This window comes from Stegostoma tigrinum, chromosome 17 (genome assembly GCF_030684315.1).
Source record: "Stegostoma tigrinum isolate sSteTig4 chromosome 17, sSteTig4.hap1, whole genome shotgun sequence".
In the NCBI taxonomy this organism is placed as follows: Eukaryota; Metazoa; Chordata; class Chondrichthyes; order Orectolobiformes; family Stegostomatidae; genus Stegostoma; species Stegostoma tigrinum.
The window spans coordinates 35,648,496-35,662,477 of NC_081370.1; the positions used below are offsets into that span (position 1 = coordinate 35,648,496).

At 46.4% G+C, this 13,982-nt stretch overlaps 1 protein-coding gene across 7 annotated transcripts in view; it reads right to left on the reverse strand.

The window, feature by feature from the left end:
* Positions 1-13,982, reverse strand: part of LOC125459128 (ras association domain-containing protein 8-like) — a 160,783-nt gene that overhangs the window by 24,047 nt on the left and 122,754 nt on the right. Inside the window, exon 1 of one of the 7 annotated variants that reach the window (XM_048545074.2) lies at positions 13,273-13,626. The exons of 5 other annotated variants lie outside the window; for them this stretch is intronic. The gene's annotated coding sequence lies outside the window, so the exon portion shown is untranslated. Of the gene's footprint in view, positions 1-12,483; positions 12,582-13,272; positions 13,627-13,982 lie in introns of those variants that run through there. One more of the 7 variants, XM_048545078.2, reaches the window with a different exon arrangement.

A 13,982-nucleotide genomic window follows, 5' to 3' on the forward strand; every position in this document is an offset into this window, starting at 1 on the left:
ATCACGTTGATAACACAGGCTGCTGCTATCGGTGAAACCTAGAAATTGAGGAAGGTTCCAGGATTAGGATGGCTTAATTTTAAATACTATTAGATCGCAGCTGGCTTTGCACAGTCACTGCTTTATCAGCGGTTAGGGCATGTAGTGGATAACATCAGGGTTCCCTGCTTCACACTGGTGCAACAAAAAAAAATCCAAAAGCTTAAATTCTGTTGGTTTGGGCATTAAATAATGACATGCAGAAAAACCGATTCCAAATTTAGGGAATTATGCAGAGGCACTGCATCAACAGCAATTACAAAAGGAAGCTGTCAGTAAATGGGCACACAGTTTCAGACATGGGGATCTTTGTGAAGCACAGTCTCTGACTCAGAAGGTAGCAGATTCAAATTCCACCGGGACACTTGAACCCAGAATCTAGGCCAACCCTCTCTCAGCAATACCATTGCGGGGTTAGGGGTCAGTACTGAGGGAGTGCCGCGCTGTTGGGGGTAGTGGGGGAAGGGAAGCTGTGAGGGAGTGCTTCAGTTGTATTACTGCCATTAAACTGAGGACATGTCTTGTCTTCAATTTAAAAGATCCGATGACCATTATTCAAAGAGCAGGAGAGTACATCCCAGACTGCTAACCAATATCTATCCCTTATGCAATATCAGTTAAAAACAAATTGTTTGGCCACTTAGCTCATTTCTACCAAGTTATATGAGAAGATATTCAGCCAGGTGACCAAAAGCCTGCTCAAACAAAAGGTTATCATGAACATCTCAACAGGAGGAAGGACAGGTTAATGGGTGCAAGCTCAGAAGTTGATGATCGCAGAACAATCTAAGATACTGTGATGTGCAGGCGCCAGTGTTGGACCGGGTTAGACAAAGGTCAAAAATCACACGACACCAAGTTATAAGCAACTTGGACCCACAAGACTTGATCTTGTTTGTATTTCATAGAATCACAGAATCCCTACAGTGTGAAGAGAGGCCCTTTGGCCCAACAGGTCCACACCAACGTTCACAGCATCCCACCCAGAGCCAGCCCCCAATAACCAACCTAAGCTACATATCCCTGAACGCTATGGGCAATTTAGCACAGCCAATCCATGTAGCCTGCACATCTTTGGACTGAGGCAGGAAACTGGAGCTCCTGGAGGAAACCCATGCAGATCTATTGTCAAAATCCTGGCATTCCCATCCCAGCACAGTGGGTGTATCTACCATGTCTCTCTGCTCACTCCCAAAACCCCGTGTGTGTCTCCCTCAAGTCATTATTCAGTTTACATTACTATTCAATGTGCTGTCACTGTCCTTTCGGACAGCATATTCACAATCGGTGGAAAATTACCCTCATCTCCCCTGTCTCTCTGACTCCACTTTAAACTGTAGATTCTCATTTTCATTGCCTAACAGCACAAGGAAATGGAATGGTTGACTAGATTTAGCCTTTGAACGTGCTCCACCATTTAAGTGATCATTGCCTTGATGTCATATTCAGTTAAGCAATGTGAAGATGTCACTGGAGATTGGTCCCTTGAACATGCCAACAAGGACCCAAGGGGAACTCAATTTACCCTAAGTGAAGCAGGCATTGAACAGACTACACTATCCCCCAGGCTCAGAGGATGGTTTGTAAAGGATCATTAAGAACAACAACAAAAGAAATGCAGATTTTTCCTCCTATCCCCACTTTTGATCTGATAGCTACTTCCAAACTCCATCTCCACTAATCCCAAGGACAGTTTCTCCTAAATTGAGTGGGCAGAGGAGGCAGAGAGTCACAGAAGGAGGCCATTTGGCTCACTGCATTGATCCTGACTGTCTGCAAGGGCATTTTGCCTCCTCCCACCTGTTCCCAGTCCCTATGTGTGGGACACTGGGCCTGAGTCTGTTTGCCCTCTCTCCGTCATCTTCATATAATTGCTGGGGAGGGGCAGTTTATTCAGTGACTGCAGTCTAAAGGGGGCTTGAATCTGTGTGACAAAGCACACTTAATCTTTGCTCAGGTTGGTTCAAGGATGTGTCCACTCCACGTTCACCAGCACAGGGATGATTTATTGATTTATACTGCTGTTCTTAACAACCTTCTGCTTACATCAATATGACTCACAGCAACACAACGTGCTTGTGCTTACATTCCAGCTCCCTCTTCCCCGGAAAAAGGTAATCAAGTTTCTACGAGTATATCATGTTTTGATCCTGCGCCTTTAATGTTTTCCTGCTGTGAGCCATAGCTGGAATATGAGCTTTAGCCGCCTGCATTCTTAGCTCTGGAATTCACTCCCAAAAACGTGATACCTCTCTTCCCATATATTTCTCTGCAGGAGCTGGAGGAGCTCCCCCTGGACAGGACCCAATGGAGTGCATACCCCAACCTAAAACAGTTACCCACTTTAGTTTACTCCTCCCAGTGGTCAAATAGACCCTGGCTAGCCTTGTCCCTTCCCACTGGGGCCTTCCAGCCTAACACCCAAGGGAACCGTAGGTTCACCCGCTAGACAGTTCACCCCTACCCCCACCTCTTCTCGAGAGAAGTGCTGGTGGTAGCCACCTCAGATTTGCTGTCAGTAATAGAGCCTCTGATTGGGTAGCAGCTCTCCGAAATTGGATTTCCTTCTCCTGAGGAAACAAAACCTATTCATGAACCAAGTGCGCTGAGGGAAGCAGTAAAATCCAACCCCTTACTAGAGGGTTTGATGTAGAAGGGCAGCAAGAGAGTTCAGGCAATAACAAAAGCAAGATGATTTTGGTATCAGAGATAATGCGAACTGCAGATGCTGGAGAATCCGAGATAACAAAGTGTAGAGCTGGATGAACACAGCAGGCCAAGCAGCATCTCTGATGAAGGGTCTAGGCCCGAAACATCAGGTTTTGTTGCTCCTAAGATGCTGTTTGGCCTGCAGTGTTCATCCAGCTCCCCACTTTGTTGTCCAAGACAATTTTGGCGATGTTCCTTCAAAATAAACCAATCAAGGAGACACTTGTTAAAAGGAGAGTAATCAGATATAAGCAATAGAACGAGAGCCCTTGAGCCTGCTCCACCATTCAAAACAATTCAGAGGAATCCTTTATCTCAGCTTCATTTCCCCACCCACTCCCTTTGTTCCTCGATGACCTGTGGCCAAACAGCTGTTTCTCTCAGCTTTAAGTGTATGCAATAATGTTTCTCTACCACATGATGAATTCTCCACCACAATCCCTACCACAGAATGATGACAGATTCACTATGCTTTGGGGGAAAAAAATTCTCCTCACCTCTTCAGAAACAATCAGCCCCTTATCTGGGGAGAGTCTCCAAGGCAGGGAAAATAGCATCTCAGTGTAAACCCTGCCAAACCTCTCTGAATCTCATAGGTTTCAATGGAGATCACCTTCTCAACATTAGAGAATTTAAACAGCAGCCGTTCATAAGGCAACTCTCTCACCCTCAAGCCCAATCTAGTGAAGCTAAATTGATACTTGAAGTATTCTTTGTTAACTTGTTCATGGTATGTGGGTGTGTCTGGCTAGGCCAGCATTAAAGCCCATCCCTAACTGTCCAGAGTGCAGTTAATTGCTGTGGGTCTGGAGTCCATGTAGGCCAGACCAGCTAAAGGTGGCAGATTTATGCTTTTCATTAGAATCTTAATTCCATATTTTTATTTAATTAAATTCCACCATCATCCGTGATGGGATTCAAACCCAGGTCTCCAGAATATTAGCTGGGTCTCGGGAATAATCATCTAGGAATCACTTGGCCACCATTTCCCCAATTTTGCTGCAGTGCTTTGGTTTGATGGAATACCAATGAAGGAATATTTGCTGTAGGCATCATGTGATTGTCAAGAAAGGTGTCAATATAACAAAAGGATTTTAACTGATTATGTTCTGAGAACAATCGGAACCTACACAAGGAGATTCGCTCAGGGGGGAGCCCCACCTTTTCATCCCAGAAAGTAACAGCTTCAGGAACACACAGAACATTTCAGTCCAGTTGTGGAACAGAGATTCTAGCTTCAAGCTGTACACCAGTAAACTTCCATAGAGGTTAATGCAGTTTCAAGTCTCATCACTCTTGCATCTCTCCCAGCCTGTCCCAAACCACTTTACAGTTAATTGAGTACTTCTGACATGTACCCACGGTTGTAATGTAGGAAACACTACAGCTGATCAGCACACAGCAAGGTCCCGCAAACAGCAATGTGATACTGATCAGCTGACCTGTCCTTTTAAGGGTGATGGCTGGCAGATAGATATTGGTCAGGAAACTGGGATAATCTCCCTGGGAATTTTTTTTTACAATAGTGACCATAGGATGTTAACATTTATCTGACAGGGCAGGTGTTGTCCATTTGACACCACATCAAAAATACACGCTCAGCACCAACACTCCGACAGTGCCATGCTCCCTCAGCCCTATCCTCCGACAGTGCAGCGCTCCCTCAACGTCGACCGTCTGACAGCGCAGCATCGACCCTCCAACAGCGCCGCATTCCTGCCGGTACATCCCTGGTAGTGTGCTCACATTTTCTCCCCCCACCCCGTATTAAAACCTTCCCACAGATCCTCTGCTCTCACGGGAAGAACCACACGGTGTTCCAGGAATTGTTTCAAAACGGAGATATATTATTCCGAAGACTCTGTCCATCAGTCTGCCCTTCATTCTTTCTCGAGCTTTGCCATCCCTCTTCAGGTAAGACGACTGAAACTGATTTAAATATTCCATCTGGAGTAGAACCAGTGTTCTATCTCTTTAGTACTCTTGACCCAAAACTGAAACCCACAATCTAGAAATCGTTCATAAAATCACCAGCTGTAGAAGGGTACTACAGATCAGCAGGATCTCTGGTCAACTCAGTCCTTCATATCTGAATCCATTTCCAACATCACACCCAACATGCTTACTGACCTGTTCTTCCTACAGCTGCTGACAATCTCATGTATCTCAAATATTCGGTTTGGCTTTCCAACATCTGAGTAAATGTTTTAGCAACTTGTCTGCTCACTGGTAAAGATTTACCTGATTTCATGGATCTCAATTCTCTGAAGACTGTATTAAGCAGCTGACAGGATTGACTGAGAAATGCCCAGGTGCTGGAACAGTGCAATGCCTTTCAGATTTCCCTTCGCGGCCGGAGACCAGCCTACTGCCTTCATCAGCTTCTTGACTGCAGATTCACAAGGATGATCCAGGGCTTAAATGGTTAAATTATCAGATCACATACACTAAGCTTGAATTCCCTTCAGTATAGAGTATTAAGGAATGATCTAATCAACGTGTTCATAACTAAAGTGGTTCATAGGGCTTCATTTTACTCTTTCATGAGTTACTTGGCATTGCTGGCATTTGCTATCCATCCCTAATTGCCCTTGAACTGCAACGTTCATTTGGTCATTTCAGAGGGCAGTTAAAAGAGTCCACTGAACTGTACAAACATAGCAGCACAGAATGAGGCCAATTAACGATATCCATTTCAAACCCGACTCCCACAGCTACCTAGGATACACCTCCTCCCACCCACCTTCCTGCAAAAATGCCATCCCCTATTCCCAATTCCTTCGCCTCTGCAGCATCTTCTCCCAGGATGAGGCATTCTACTACCAAACATCTCATATGTCCTCGTTTTTCAAGGACCGCAACACTGCGCCCCCTCAGTGGTCGAGAACACCCTCGACTATGTCTCCCGCATTTCCCACACCTCGACCCTCACACCACCTCCCCACAACAACCAAGACAGAAACCCCCCTCATCCTCATGTACCACCCCACCAACACCCAGATCCAACGCATCATCCTCATCCTACACATCATCCTGTGACACTTCCGCCATCTGCGCTCCGACCCCATTACCAAAGACATTTTTCCCCTCCCCACTCTTATCTGCTTTCCCGGAGGGACCACGCTGTCTGGGACGCCCTTGTCCGCTCCACACTCCCCTCCAACCCCACCACACCCGGCACTTTCTCCTGCAACCACGGGAAGTGCTACACCTGTCCCCACACCTCCTCCCTCACCCCTATCCCAGGCCCCAAGAAGACCTTCCACATCAAGCAGATGTTCACCTGCTCATGTGCAAATGTGGTATACTGCATCCGCTGTTCCCGATGTAGAGGAGGCCACATCTGTGAAACCAAGAGAAGACATAAGGACTGCTTTGCTGAACACCTGCACTCAGTTCACATTAAACAACTGCACCTCCCAGTTGTGAACCATTTCAACTCCCCCTCCCATTCCTTAGTCGACATGTCCATCCCAGGCCTCCTGCGATGCCACAACAATGCTACCCAAAGGTTGCAGGAACAGAAACAGAAACTCATATTCCGCTTGGGAATGCTGCAGCCCAATGGTATCAATGTGGATTTCACAAGCTTCAAGATCTTCCCTTCCCACATTGCATCCCAAAACCAGCCCAGCTTGTCCCCGCCTCCCTAACCTGTCCTTCCTCCCACCTATTCCCTCTTCCCACTTCAAGCCCCACCCCCTTTTCCTACCTACTAGCCTCATCCCGTCCCCTTGACCTGTGCGTCCTCCCTGGACTGACCTATCCCCTCTCTAACTCCCCACCTACACTCACCTTTACTGGCTCCACCCTGGCCTCTTTGACCAGTCTGTCTCCTCTCCACCTGTCTTCGCCTTTATCTATCTTCTCTCCCGCTCCCACTCTCTCCCTATTTATTTCAGAATCCCCTTCCCCTCCCCCATTTCTGAAGAAGGGTCTCGGCCCCGAAGCATCAGCTTTCCTGCTCGGCCTGCTGTGTTCATCCAGCTCTACACTTCGTTATCTCAATTAATGACTTGAGTGAGTTGAGGGTTTCTGTCTCAACCACCAAACCGGGCAGAGGATTCCAGACACCTACCATCCTATGGGTGAAAAGGTTTTCTTCATATTCCCTGCACCAACCACCTTAGTGCCCTCAGTCTGCCAGGCTTACACGTAGGCCAGACCAGGTCAGGATGGAGTATTTCTTTCCCTAAAGGACATCAGTGAACTCAAACTTTCTTCCCCACAACAATGAAGGATTGAGACCACCTTTTAATTCCAGATTTTTGATTAACTAATTTAAATTCCACTAGATGGGGCTTGCACCAATCCAGCCAGGATATAAGGCTGGGTCACCTGATTACTAGGTTAGTGTTGTTACTATACTGCCCAGCTTGTAACCCGTGCAGTCTGTACCTGGGGTGTTGACAAAACGTAGATTCACAACAATTACTGAGGGACACACCTGTGGCCCCTGCCCAGCACGTCTCGGAATAGACAGTAAGCACCTCCCCAGATGGGTGGGTCCACAACAATGAGCAATAACTTCAAAACAACAGCTTGAGCATCCAGGACTGATGTGGCACAAGTAAAGTTCTGCCACGATATAACTTAACAACACTAGGCTCAGAGGGATGGTCTCCTCCTGTAAAAAGTGGGGAGAGAGCGAGAGAGCGAACGACTATTTCCTCGCTCCCACTCCAGTCCTTTCACAGCAACAGGGCCAGTGGTGATTTTTTGATTGAAGTGAAGAATTTGAACAGCGAATCCCACACCCTGGGTACAAAACTGCATGGGTTACTGCAACAAACTGGCTAATGCCAAACATTCCAATGATAGTGAGTCATATAAACGAGTGTATCAGAGAGGCTGATGAGATATGATTGCACATGGCAAGTTACACAGCTGTCACTCACTCAGGCAGCAAATGTGGAGGTAAGCTAGGAGACAATAAGAACTGCAGATGCTGCAAGCCAGAGTCCATAGGTGAGAGGCTGGAAAAGCACGCAGGTCAGACAGCATCCGAGGAGCAGGCAAGTCAACATTTCAGGCCAAAACCCTTTGTCAGTTCTGGGGAGGGAGAGGGAAGCTCAGAAATAAATAGAAGGAGTGGTGTGGGGGCTGGGGAAGAGTGGGAGAGATGGTGATAGGTGGATGCATGTAGGGGGTTATTGTAATTGGTCTGTGGGAAGAGTGGAGCAGATAGGTGAGTAGGAAGGTGGACAGGTTAGGTCAGGTCAGGAGGGGGAGGGATGGACATGGGAAAAAGCTGGGGGTGGAGGGATTTTGAAGCTGATGAAGTCAATGTTGAGGCCATTGGGCTATAAGCCGCCAAGGCAAAAAATCAGGTGTTGTTCCTCCAGTTTACATTTGGCCTCACTCTGACAGTGGGGGCAGCCAAAGATGGTCATGTTGTCAGGCGAGTGGGAGGGGAATTAAAATGGATGGCAACCCAAAGGTTGGGTTGGTTGGTATGTGAAGAGTGCAGATGCTCCGTGACTTGGTCCCCAAGTCTGCGTTTGGTCACCCCGATACAGAGTAGGCCACATCTGGAGCAACAGGTGTAACACAGCAAGTTGGATGAAGTGCAGGTGAATCTGGAAGGAGATTGTAGGAACTGCTGATGCTGGAGAATCTGAGATAACACGGTGTAGAGCTGGATGAACACAGCAGGCCAAGCAGCATCAGAGGAGCAGGAAATAGCTTGACATTTCAGGTCGGGACCCTTCTGAAGACCCTTCTTGGCCTGCTGTATCCATCCAGCTTCACACCATGTTATCTCTGGATCTGGAAGGATTGTTTGGGTCCTCAGATAGAGGTGAGAGAGAGGGTGTGGGGCAGGTGTTGCACCTCTTGCAGTTGCAGGGACAGGTGCCAGGCATTGGTGGTGGTGGGGGGGGGGGGGGGGGGTTGGTGGGGAGCGTAGAGCTGATGAGGGAGTCACGGAGTGAATGGTCCCTGCAGAAAGTGGACAGAGGTGGGGAGGGAAATATCTTTTTTGATGGTGGGGTCAGATTGTCAGTAGTGGAAATATTGGAGGATGATGCGTTGGATTCGGAGGCTGGTGAGGTGGTATATGTTGGTGGGGTAAGCAGCTTTGAAGGCAGAAGGACATCACAGTGAATACATAGGAACAGCAGTTGCCCTGCAGCGCTTTCTGGTTTTTCAGCTTGCCACATCAGAAAGTTGACAGTTTGACTTTAGAAATCACCTCTGCAGGGGATGGTTGAGGCAAATCGCTTATGATAGCGTGAAATGGAATAGATCTCTGGAAAGAGGTTTGTGCGGAGCTTAAACACTAAATATGACCAAGTTGGACTGAATGGCCTCTGTGCTATAAGCTGGGTGTATTTGTTCACAAAACACCTCACTGGTTCCAGTGACTGAACAGGCTCTACCCTCTATCATGCAGGAAGCTCTCGCTGAAGAAGATTCCTCACATCCCCTCGACCAACCATCTTAAATCAGTGACCCTGATAGAGCAGCCAGTGGACCTGGAGTCACGTCATCACTCTGTCAAGTGGAAGCTTAAGATGAGAGTACGGAGTGATTAGTGGCAGAGGAGTGATGAGAATCAGAACCCACCCTTGTGTTTCTCTCGTTGGAAGAACTCTGGAGTTTTAAATTTCCTCTCGAATCCCACAGAAACACACTGACAATCCTCCCTCTCACTCAAACCCACACACACCACCCTCCACCCCTCTCCGTCATGTACCCACACCACTTTGGTTTCACTCACTCACTCAATCCCAACACTAAATCCAAGACTTAAAGGTTGAGGGAGACTACAGAGGCAGAGGTGTCAAACAGTCAAGAGAGACAGAACTAATAATGGAGGGGTGGAATCGAAGCTGTAAGAATTAAAAGGCTCCAAGGGAGTGGCAGTCGGTCCAAGAAAGGGATGCAATGATGAAAACAAGAGTTAGGAGAGAGGCAGCTGAGGTCTGGATAACCTCAAGTTTACAGGAGGTAGAATGACACTATGCACAGCCAGGTCCGGCAATAACAACAGCACGGATGAGGGTTTCAGTGGCAGATGAACCGAGATGAGGCACAGTGGGACAACGTGCTTGATGTCAATGTAGATAGCTTTGCTGATGATGCAAAGGAAGTTAATCTATGGAGCAAACATAACACCAAGGGTGCAAACAGACTGGTTGAATCTTAAGACTACTACCAGAGAGAGGGATGAAGTCAGTAGGTTGGGAATGGAGTTTGTAGCGAGATCTAAAGACAATGGCTTCAGAATTTGAGGTGATTTCTGCTCATCCAGCACTGAATGTTGGGCACAGAGTCTGATAATTTAGCAACAGTAGATAAGTCAAGCGGGCTTGGTGGGGAGGTAGAACTCGGCAGCATTAGCACACATTGTGAAACCACACATTTTTCTTTGCTGGAACAAGACACTGAACTGGGAGTTGGGCACTGCTATGACAAATGCCAGGAGAGTTTTGCAACTTAGAAAAGTTAAACGGTTTTCATATTCAGCTGCGGGAAATAATGCTGATTTTGGAAACAGCGAGTGAGAATACTTTAAGACGGCGTGACACTGAGCGTCTGATTATAGCAGCCCTCTGAATATTTGAGCTGCAGTTTGTCACAAAGGTGAAAGTGCAAGGGCAACCAGAGATATCCAGGGCCAGCAAACTGAAAACATCTCTCCCCCTCTTCCCCTCCACCTCCACTCACTTGGGAGAAAACACTGAAAAACCAAAGAAGCTTAAAAGAAAGCATTCTAACAAGAAAAGGTAAATTGGAGCAACAGTTGAAGTAATGAAGAACAATCACTTTACATACAATGTGTCACAGGCGGCATGGTGGCTCAGTGATTAGCACTGCTGCCTCACAGCGCCAGGGACCCGGGTTCGATTCCACCCTCAGGTGTCTGTGTGGAGTTTGCACATTCTCCCCATGTCTGCATGGGTTTCCTCCCACAGTCCAAAGATGTACAGGTTAGGTGGATTGGCCGTGCTAAATTGCCCGTGGTGTTCAGGGATGCATAAATTAGGTGAATTATAGGGTGATGGGTCTGGGTGCAATGCTGAGGGTCGGTGTGGACTTGTTAGGTCAAAAGGCTTGTTTCCACACTGTAGGAACTCTATGATGATTATCATTGCTAAAATCAAAAGAAACCGTAACAGACAAAATGAACCCTTCCCCCTTCAGATCTGGACTTTTGGTCTTCTGAATTTTGTTTATCCTTCTTTTTTTTCTTCTCCTTCCCCACAATATTGTTGTCAAAATGTCTTTTGTCTGCCTTCATAATGAACTAGTGTGTATCTATTCAGGGTTTTAAAGGGATATAGTTTAAGCTGCATAGTAGTAGTTTGGAAATCATTTCATTTCTTTGCAAAAGTTAAAGGTCAGCGGGTTACAATAAATAGTTATTTTCTGTTAATGATGAAAGCTGGTGTAAACTGTTTTTGTCTTGAATAGCAATCAATTAATCAGGGCAAGTGATCATCTTGGGTCACTAATGAGGAGTTTATACATCTTGACTTGTGGAACATGACACACATGACAACATGCAAAAGCTAAAAGTGTGCCTTCAGATGATGTTCCCAAGGGACAGTATGCAAATGAGAACGAGGGGGCCAATTACTGTTCCTAGGGAACAGAGTTAACGGTGCAGATTCCATACTAGCATTAGACAAATAACAGGGACACACCTATGTTTACCCAGAAGAACTGTCAACATAAGCTGAAAAGAATCACTGCAATAGCTCATGTTTGCTTTCTGCTTTTCTATACTATTTATAGTTAAGTTGACATCACAGACAGAATTATCTCCCAGGAGCTGCTGTGGTTTGGAAATGAAGCTGCTCAATTCACATCAGTTGACACATTAATCGGCCCGCTATGCAACAGCAGAATTTACATAAACTCAGCTCCATTGCACAGTACAAAACACCAATTCCTTCCAGTCACTTCTTAACATGTCATGAAGACTATGAAGGATCCTTAATACTAGAGTATGGACAGGCCAAATTCAGACTGGATAAAGCACAAATTAAAGTTTTTCTTCATACACAGCGGTTGAGTAATGCAAGATTATCAGCAGCCAGTCTGCACACAATAAATTCCCCCAAACAAGTGGGATAATGATTATAAAACGTTTCTCCAGTGACGCTCGTTTGGAAAAATATTCCCCAGCATACTCTGCCTCTCTGAAATATTGCATTTGTATCATTTATACACAGCTGAGGAGACAGATGAGATCTTAGCTTAACCTGTCAACCAAAACAAAAAGATGTTTATGACAGAGTGGTGCGCCCTCAGCACTGACAGAGTGGCACTCCCTCAGTCCAACAACAGGTTACAGCATCACTGAGAGATCGTAGGAACCGCTGATGCTGGAGTATGAGATAACAAGGTGTAGAGCTGGACAAACACAGCAGGCCAAGCAACATCAGAGGAGCAGGAAGACTGACATTTCGGGTTGGGACCCTTCTTCAGAAAACGGGCTTTCTTTCTGAAGAAGGGTCCAGACCCGAAACGTCAGCTTTCCTGCTCCTAAGATGTTGCCTGGCCTGCTGTGTTCATCCAGCTCCACACCTTGTTACATCATCACTGGATGAGTTATACATTAACAACCATTTTGTTTGCCATCAGCAGGCAGGTGTACCATCTCACAACAAACACACCAATAGTGACGGGTAGGCCAATTGCTGCCAGGTACAATCCATGGTGACCCTTAACACTTGTTAAAAAAAAACTTCTTAACCCAAAACTCTGAGACAAGCTGGCACAGACCTTTCCTTATGGATCTTTAACAGTTACGTCTCTGTGAAATGCATTGGCCCATATGAGGAGATCCTTCAGTCATCCACCTGTACACCCTGGAGGAATACACTGGTGATTCAATTCATCTACTTATTTACCTGGGATTTTGTCAAGACCTTGGAAAGAAGCAAACACAGCATCGGTGATCATTTGGGAATGTTGTGCAAAATACTTTGAGCGTTTTGCTCATAGATTTTCGATAAATAATTCTGTCTTTTCCACCGCACGGTGCTTCAAGCGATAATTTACTGACACACTCAGTGGAAAGGCCCAAGACTTGGTTACCTTCCAACATTCATCATGGGGAGCTTTAAAAACAACTCCGTCAGACACAGGGGGCTACACTGGGCTCACTAACTCGAGAAAGCAGGGCTCCATTTAACGGAAAGGACTGATCAACGACAAAACCTCAGGGACTAACAACAAAACCTGAAATAATAGCTGACAGCAGGTAGTGCCACTTTAATCCACCCTCTACAAACACTGTAGACAAAATGCTGAAGCTTTTAATCAAAGAAACCAAAATAAAAAAGTTTCCTCCTACAATCAGTTCCCAATTTAACTTGGGGTGGGGGAGGGGCAGAGGGATTCCTAACTAGCTGCATCAAATCTAACCTGTACATACATTCATTCCCAGTGCGCAGTAAACTGGCACCAGAACTTCTCTTCATCGCAACAACAGTTCTAAAGCGGCAAGGCTCGCTCGCTGTGGATTCAACGTTTACCAGCGAAACAAACAGATCTCAGGGTAATGCTCACCTCCTCCTCTCGTTTCACACAGACTGGGGGCCGGCTCAGAAGGAGTTGACTGCAATCCGCAGGAACGGGAAACTCGATGCTGCTCCTGGACAATTGTAATCCACAGAGAGAGGGAGAGAGAACTCTTCTGCTATCGAGAAGCCTGCTGCTGCTCGCACTTCTGCTGCTGGGAACAAACCCAATGCAACATTGAGCCTCCCCTACAGCCGCTCCCACTTTCTCAACCAACCAGCAATCTTCCTGAGCTCAGGTATAGGCGGAACCTCAGCATTTCACTGACACTTCCCCTCACTTCTCCCACTGTTTTGGGGGCAGAAAAAAATGTATCGGATGGAGGATTTTTTTTGTCACTCTGTGAAATAACACACACACACACACGCACTTTGCTCTTCAGAAAAAAAACTTGTTAACTCCCAGAGAGACGTCACCTCACTTGCAGGAAGAATTAGGCTTCACTTCCTGATGAAGTCACTGGCTCTATCTGTCACCTGAGTCTGCATGTGTTTTAGTTCAAGGGCTGCTCAGGAAACAAACCAGATTCAAACAGGATTGACCAGCTTCCCCGGGTCTCTGAAATCTCTCGGTTAATCAAATAATGGACGCACTTCCCATTTTCCAAAATTTCCCTATTTTTAAAACGCAAAGAAGCTGCAGCAGAGAAACTGTTCATTCAACCCAATTGCCGAATCAGTACTAAAGCTCTACACCAG